The 8,273-nt window shown below is 44.9% G+C and overlaps 1 pseudogene; it reads right to left on the bottom strand.

Annotated features, from left to right (window-relative positions):
- Window positions 1-2,385, bottom strand: LOC144599762 (protocadherin gamma-C5 pseudogene; annotated as a pseudogene).
- Window positions 2,386-8,273: the final 5,888 nt, after the last annotated feature.

Below are 8,273 nucleotides of genomic sequence, written 5' to 3'. Positions count from 1 at the left end.
TTAGCATTGAGCTTGAGAGGTGGAAGCACCGTGTGGCTTCAAGAAGAGAAAATCGCTTTTCGCTGAATCTTGAGAGAGACTGACCGAGTATTGATTCAGATCTGACACGCGGACTAACCGGCCTGTCCCAGGATAGCGTAAAGTTTCCTCTATGGCTGGTCTTCCATGAAACGTGCCGTGAGAATCGCCACGATTGTAACAATAACTGCCGGAGTTATACGCTTGAATGTTATTTCTGTCTTGCTTACACTTGATGCCAATCAACAGAACAACGATCAGAAGAAAGAAAACGGAAGTACAACTGAAAAGTACGATTAAATAAACGTTTGGATCAGAGAAATATTCTGGATCCATCAATAAGTTACTTCTTTCCACGATTCCTTCAGTGCTGTTCTCCAAAACTTTAATGTTCATTGTAACCGTACTGGACAGCCTTGGCTGCCCATTGTCCTTCACTAAGATGACCAGACTTTCTACAGCAGTATCTGACTGCAGGATGTTGCGCGCTGTTCTAATTTCACCGGAATTTTGCCCTAACTTGTACAAACTGGGATCGGTAGACTTCACCATTTGATAAATGAGCCGAGCGTTCTGACCAGAATCTGCATCAGTTGCTATTATCTTGGTGACTAAGTACCCTTGACCCGCTGACCTGTGCACAGTCTCCACTGCTGCTGATCCACTATGTTCTGACGGTGAAACAATTACCGGTGCGTTGTCATTTTGATCTAGGATGATCACGTTCACCATGGCGCTACTGCTCAGCGGAGGCACCCCAGCGTCACGGGCTTGAACGTGGATCTGGAAGTTTTTGAGATTCTCATAGTCAAACGAGCGCAGCGCAGAAACTGTACCGTTCATTACGTTAATGGTTAAGTAGGTAGACGCTGGCACGTTTATGACTTGATTCTCCTGAAATGTGTAAGAAACACGCGAATTCTGGTCCAGATCGGGATCCGTTGCTGTTACTGTGAAAATGGACGCACCCGGAGCGTTATTCTCCATGACGTATATGTTGTAGGATGATTCAGCAAACCGAGGGGCGTTATCATTAACGTCTGAAATTGTAATACGCATGGTTATATTTGCGGACAGTGAAGGCGATCCCAAGTCCCAGGCTGAAATAAGGATTTTGTACTCAGATATCGCTTCACGATCAAATATTTCACTGGTAATTAGTTTATAATGATCCGATGTTGTTTGTAGTTTGAAGGGTATGTTCTTTGGTAACGTGCAGTGAACGTGACCATTCTCTCCAGAATCACGATCCAACACACTGATCAAAGTTACGAAAGTTCCTGGCGAAGCATTTTCTGGGATTATGTTGGAAGCTGATGTCACCTTTATTTCGGGTGCATTGTCGTTCACGTCAATTACTTTGATAAGCAATGTGGAGTGTCCTGTCATTGCAGGTGAGCCGTGGTCCACTACTTCAACATCGAGAGAATAGCTGTTTGCTTCTTCAAAATCCAGCTGCCCTCCAACTAGAATCTCCCCAGTCTCTGGGTCTAAACTGAACAAATTACGAACTTTTCTCAAGGCAACATCACTAAATGAATATATTATCTTTGCATTCTGTCCTTCGTCCAAATCATTTCCTTTGAGTTTCATCACCAAAGTACCATGCGGTGCGTTCTCACTTATGCTGCCCCTGTAAATATCACGATCGAAAACAGGTGGATTGTCATTGATGTCCAACACTGTAATGAGAACTTGAGCTGTGCCTGATCTCCGAGGAATCCCACCATCAGTCGCAGTAAGCAAGAGCTGAAATGATGACAACAGCTCTCTGTCCAAAGATTTCTCCAACACCAATTCGGCAATTATAATAGCGTCCTCGGTTTTCTGGGTCCTCAGACTAAAGTACTCACTGGAACTGATTGTATAGGCGGCCACGTTATTTGTTCCAATGTCGGGATCATCCGCGCTCTCAAGACGGAAACGTACACCGGGTGCATTCGCTTCCGATATCTGTAGGGCAATGCTGCTCTGCGGGAAACTGGGGGAATTATCATTTACATCACGAATCTCTATTTTTCCGCGATACACCTCCAAGGGCTCTTCCAATATTATTTCGAAAGGTATAATACACACATCCGCTTTTCCGCAAATACGTTCCCTGTCGATTCTTTCACGAATAGACAATATTCCAGTGTCCAAACTGACCTTCATGTACCGCCCTCCATCATCAGAGCCCAGTCGGAATTTGCGAGCTGATAATTGATGTACGTTCAGGCCCAGATTTTGAGCGATATTCCCAACAAATGCCCCTTGCTTCATTTCCTCGGAAATAGAATAAATAATTTGCCCGGTAATTAGACCCGGTGCACATATCGTAAACATGCACACAAACACATTGAATGCAAACCTCGGTAGGAACGCCATTGTCCCGAACTCAGTCAATGTCCAAAACCAGGCCTCTCCTCGGACAGCCCGTAAAAAAAAAGGTTCCAACCACAAGATTTAAAAATATATCAAAGATATCTAAATACCGATTCGAAACAGATGGGAAATCTATCCTCCTCAGCTTTATTCCGCAATCCAAACCAGGCACTGCTCATCTCGCTGGTCGCGACTGACGTTTTTATTCTGGGATATGGGAGGGGCAATGGATCCATCTGTGTACTTGAGCTTCTCATTGGTAGACAGCGACACGACCAGTTCTGTTCAACAACTGCAGCTACAATTCTTAAAGCTGCACTGTTCTCCAAAACATTTAAATGGCGCGCTACAAAACAGACCCTTAAAAAAACGATTTCTGCATTTAACTTCGTAATTCACAGCAGGCACGTCCAGAGTGGATTCCCCCCAGAATGTTAACATGCACTGTCGTTTCACATACAATGCAATAGCGAATAAATGGATAGTATCCGTTTTTCTATGAGGCAACATATCATGCCGGAAATATAGTCTTTGCTTATAGATGATAGCTACAAAGTGCTTTGTTGATAGATACAAAGAACGCATTCAGTCTATGGAAGAGTTCCGACGCGAGACATCACCCATTCCTTTTCTCCAGAGAGTCAGCCGGACCTGCCGACTTACTTCAGCACTTGGTGTCTATCTTCGACACCTACCAGCATCTGGTGTTCCTTCCTACATACTTTGCTTACAGGTTCGGGGACTTTTATTATATGATTACATTGGAGTAGGAAGAAAATGCATTGATCTTCTTTCTTCTTAAGCCCTTTGCTCCTCTAGGGAGCATAGGCCATTGACAAATGTCCTCCACCGCACTCGGTTGTTGGCGGTTCTTTCGAGATCTCCCCAGTTGAGCCCACTCCCAGACATTTGTGCCTGGATACCTCTTCTCCAGCTGTTCCTGGGGCGACCTCTTTTCCTTTTTCCTTGGGGGCTCCATTTCAGGCCTTGCCGGGTGATGTTTGTGACAGGTTTTCTGAGGGTGTGTCCAATCCAACTCAATTTTCTCTTTCGAATTTGTAAGTCAATGGGATCCTGGCTTGTTCTTTTCCACAGGTCCACATTGCTTACTTTGTCTCTCCTCCAGATGCTTAGTATTCTCCTGAGGCAGGTGTTAATGGATGTTTGCAGCCTGTTTGTTGTGTGTTTTGTTGTTTTCCATGTCTCTGATCCATACAGCATCACCTGCTTCACATTTGAATTAAATATGCATATTTTGGTGTTGATTGAGATGTATTTTGAACTCTAGATCTTCGTGAGCATGTTAAACACCACCCTAGACTTACTGATTCTGCTTTTTATGTCTGCATCTGCCCCTCCGGTGGTGTGCATAACACTGCCTAGGTATGTGAATGCTTCTATCTCCTCCAGGGCAGTGCTGTACATGAGGAGAGGGTTGCTGGTTTTGGAGTGGATATTCATCACCTGTGTCTTTGCTGTATTGGGTGTAAGACCAAGTTTTGTTGCAGCTTGTAAGAGTCTGTCCGTCTTCTACTGCATTTGTATCTGTGTGTGTGAAAGGAGAGCTATGCCGTCTGCAAAGTCAAGGTCATCTAGCTGTTCCCACATTGTCCACTGAATTACATTTCTTTTCCCTTCAGTTGTTTCCATCATGATCCTGTCAATTGCCAGGAGGAACAGGAATGGTGACAGTAGACATCCCTGTTTGACGCCCGTCTTGACACTAAAGCTCTGGGAGAGCTGGTCTGCATGCATAACTTTGCATGAGGTTCCATCATATGAGTTATTGATTAAGTTTATGATCTTCGTGGGAATTCCATAGTGGTACATGAAGCGCCATAGTGTTGTTCTGTCTAAGCTGTCAAAAGCTTTCTCAAAGTCGATGAAGTTGACGTATATGGGCGTGTTCCATTCAATAGACTGTTCAATGATGATGCGTAGTGTTGCTATGTGGTCTGTGCATGAGCGACCATTCCTGAATCCTGATTGCTGGTCCCGTTGCCTCTCCTCTACAGCTTCCTGAAGACGGTTGAGGATGACCCGGTTGAGAATTTTACTGGGTGCAGAAAGTAGCGTGATCCCTCGGTAGTTGTTACATTTTGTCAAGTCACCTTTTGTGGCAGTTTCACAATGTATCCCTCTGCCCATTCTGTGGGTGCCTTTTCCTCCTCTCAAATTCTCCCAAAGAAGCCGTAGAGCATGTCTGTTGATGAGTCTTTGTCTACTTTAAAGGCTTCAGGTGGAATATTGTCAGGGCCAGCTGCCTTGCCAGTTTTCAGTTGCTTGATTACAGCCGTTACTTCTGATTTTGTTGATCTATCACACTTAATATGTAGTGGTATCCTGGTTTTGGGAATATTTGGCTGCACTGCCGGTGGTGGCCTGTTTAAGACTCCTTCAAAATGCTCTACCCATCTGTCGAACTGCGCCTCCTGGTTCAAAGCAGTAGGCCGTTCTTGTCTGTGATTGGTTTATTACTGCAGGTAAGTCTAGGACAATTTCCTTGTGATGGTATATAACTCCCTCATATTCCTTTGAGTCGCCGCAATTTCCGCCTCCTTGGCTAGCCTCTCCACCAGTGTTCTCTTGTCCCTCCTGATGGTCTTCCGCACTTCTTTGTGGCATCTGTTAAAATGCATTAATATGACTACATAATTTTCCCTTCTTTGACATTTGAAGACTACTATTATGCCCTTTCCAACAAAAATACATTTGAAACAAAGTTGATCTTTTTAAGTGTTCAAATTGCATAATCTTCAGAAATGTAATTTCGTATTTCAGACACTGATGTTCGTGTTCATGGACATAGTGCTTTCGGCTAATGAATTCCTGACCCATATTCCTGTTTGAATGAAATCATTGCTGGGAAAGGCTTTGTCACGTCCAAATCAAACTGAGTTTGCTGACACGTGCACAGGGAATGTGAGGTACTGCTGCAATGTAAATCTCGCATGCAGCAGATACCCAGGCACCCAACCCGGGAGACTCCGACGCATATTGTGGTCAGCATAGAAAATACAGTGATCCCCATAATGTTTGGGACAAAGACCCTTCGTTTATTTATTTGCTTCTGTACTTCACAATTTGAGATTTGTAATAGAAAAAAATCACATGTGGTTAAAGTGCCATATAGAAGTGCCATATAGAAATTACAACTGTGCCATTTCAGGGCACCATGTTTTTTTGGGCCACATGGCTTCATAGGCGTTTGTAATTGCTCAGGTGTGTTTAATTGCTTCCTTCATGCAGGTATAAGCGAGGGCTTAGCACCTGGTCTTTCCTCCACTCTTTTCATCACTTTGGAAACTTCTATAGCTGTTTATCAACATGAGGACCAAAGTTGTGCCAATGAAAGTCAAATAAGGCATTATGAGACTGACAGATAAGAATAAAACTGTTAGAGACGTCCGCCAAACTTTACACTTACCAAAATCAACTGTTTGGAACATCATTATGAAGAAAGAGAGCACTGGTGAGCTTGCGAATCGCGAAGGGACTGGCAGGCAAAGGAAGACCTCCGCAGCTGGTGACAGAAGAAATCTTTCAATAACAAAGAAAAAATCCCAAACACCTGTCCAACAGATCAGAAACACTCTTCAGTAGTCAGGTGTGGATTTGTCACTGACCACTGTTCGCAGAAAACTTAATGAATGGATATACAGAGGCTTCATTGCAAGATGCATACCACTGGTTAGCCGCAAAAATAGGATGGCCAGTTTACAGTTTGCCAAAAAGTAGCTAAAAGAGCAACCACAGTTCTGGAAAAGGGAATTGTGGACAGATGAGACGAAGATTAACTTATATCAGTGATGGCAAGAGCAAAGTATGGAGGAGAGAAGGAACTGCCCAAGCCCCAAAGCATACCACCTCATCTGTGAAACACTGTGGTGGGGGTGTTTTGGCCTGGCATGTATGGCTGCGGAAGGTACCGGCGCACTCATCTTCACTGATGATAGACACAAAATGCTGGAGTAACTCTGAGGGTCAGGTAGCATCTCAGGAGGGAAGGAACGGGTGACGTTTCGGGTCGACACGCTTCTTCAGACCAATGTCAAGGGAGGGGGCGGGGCAAAGATAGAATGTAGTAGGTGACAGGAAGACAGTGGGAGAACTGGGAAGGGGGAGGAGAAAGAGAGGGACAGTGGAACTACCTGAAGTTAGAGAAGTCAGTGTTCATACCGCTGGGGTGTAAACGGCCCAAGCAAAATATGAGATGCGCTTCCTCCAATTTGCGCTGGGCCTCACTATGACAATGGAGGAGGCCCATGGTAGAAAGGTTAGAATGGGAGTGGGAGGGAGAGTTGAAGTGCTGAGCCACCAGGAGATCAGGTTGGTTAAGGCAGACTGAGTGAAGGTGTTGAGCGAAACGATCGCCGAGCCTGCGCGTGGTCTCGCCGATGTGGAGAAGTTGACATCTGGAAAAGCGGATAAAATAAATGAGTTTGGAGGCGGTCCAGGTGAACCTATGCCTCACCTGGAAAGACTGTTTGGGTCCTTGGATGGAGTCGAGGGGGAGGTAAAGGGACAGGTGTTGCATCTCCTGCGGCTGCAGGGTAAAGTACCTGGTGGTTTGGGTGGGAAGGGACATGTGGACCAAGGGGTTAAGGAGGGAGCGGTCTCCGCAGAAAGCAGAAAGGGGTGGAGATGGGAAGACGTGGCCAGTGGTGGGATCTCGTTGGAGGTGACGGAAATGTTGGAGGATAATTTGTTGTACACGACGGCTGATGGGGTGGAACGTGAGGACAAGGGGACTCTGTCCTTCTTACGAATGGGAAGAGGCGGAGCAAGAGTGGAGCTGCGGCTATGAGAGCCTCATCTGTAATGGAAGAGGGTAACCCTCGTTTCCTAAAGAATGAGGACATTTCTGATGCCCTAGTATGAAATACCTCGACCTGGACGCAGATGCGGCATTGACGGAGGAATTGGGAGTAGGTGATAGAGTTTCTTACGGGAAGCAGGGTGGGAAGAAGTGTAGTCAACAGAACTGTGGGAGTCAGAAGGTTAGTAGGAGATGTCGGTCACTAGTCTATCTCCTGTGATGGGGATGGTGATATCCAGAAACGGTAAGGAGATATCGGAGATGGTCCAAGTATATTTAAGAGCAGGATGGAAATTAGTGGTGAAATTTATGAAGTCAGTGAGTTCTACATGGGTACAAGAGGCAGCACCAATGCCATTGATGATACAACTGCTGATGATTGCAGCATAGAGAATTCTGGAGTGTATAGACACATCCTATCTGCTCAAGTTCAAACAAATGCCACAAAAGCCATTGGCCGGCGGTTCATTCTACAGCACGACAATGATCCCAAACAAACTACTAAAGCAACAAAGGAGTTCTTCAAAACTAAAAAATGGTTAATTCTTTAGTGGCCAAGTCAATCACCCGATCTGAACCCATTGAGCATGCTTTTTATACGGTGAAGAGAGAACTGAAGGATACTAGCCCCCAAAACATGCGTAAGTTAAAGGTGGCTGCAATACAGGCCTGGCAGTGCATCACCAGAGAAGACACCCAGCAACTGAAGAAGTCCATGAATCGCAGACTTCAAGCAGTGATTGCATGCAAAGGACATGCAACAAAATACTAAACAAGACTACTTTCATTTACATGACATTGTTGTGTCCCAAACATTATGGTGTCCTGAAATGGGGCGACTATGTATAAACACTGCTGAAATTTCTACATGGTGAAACCAAAATGTATAAAAATGGCCTTTATTAAAATCTGACAATGTGCACTTTCACCACATGTGATATTTTCTATTACAAATCTCAAATTGTGGAGTGCGCAGGCAAATAAATAAATGATGGGTCTTTGTTCCAAACATTATGGAGGGCATTGTAGGTGTCGGTGTAAGGTTGGGTGCGGGGATTGTAGTAAATGTTTG

Source organism: Rhinoraja longicauda, chromosome 14 (genome assembly GCF_053455715.1).
Source record: "Rhinoraja longicauda isolate Sanriku21f chromosome 14, sRhiLon1.1, whole genome shotgun sequence".
NCBI classification, from domain to species: domain Eukaryota; kingdom Metazoa; phylum Chordata; class Chondrichthyes; order Rajiformes; family Arhynchobatidae; genus Rhinoraja; species Rhinoraja longicauda.
This window is presented reverse-complemented; position numbering and strand designations above follow the sequence as displayed.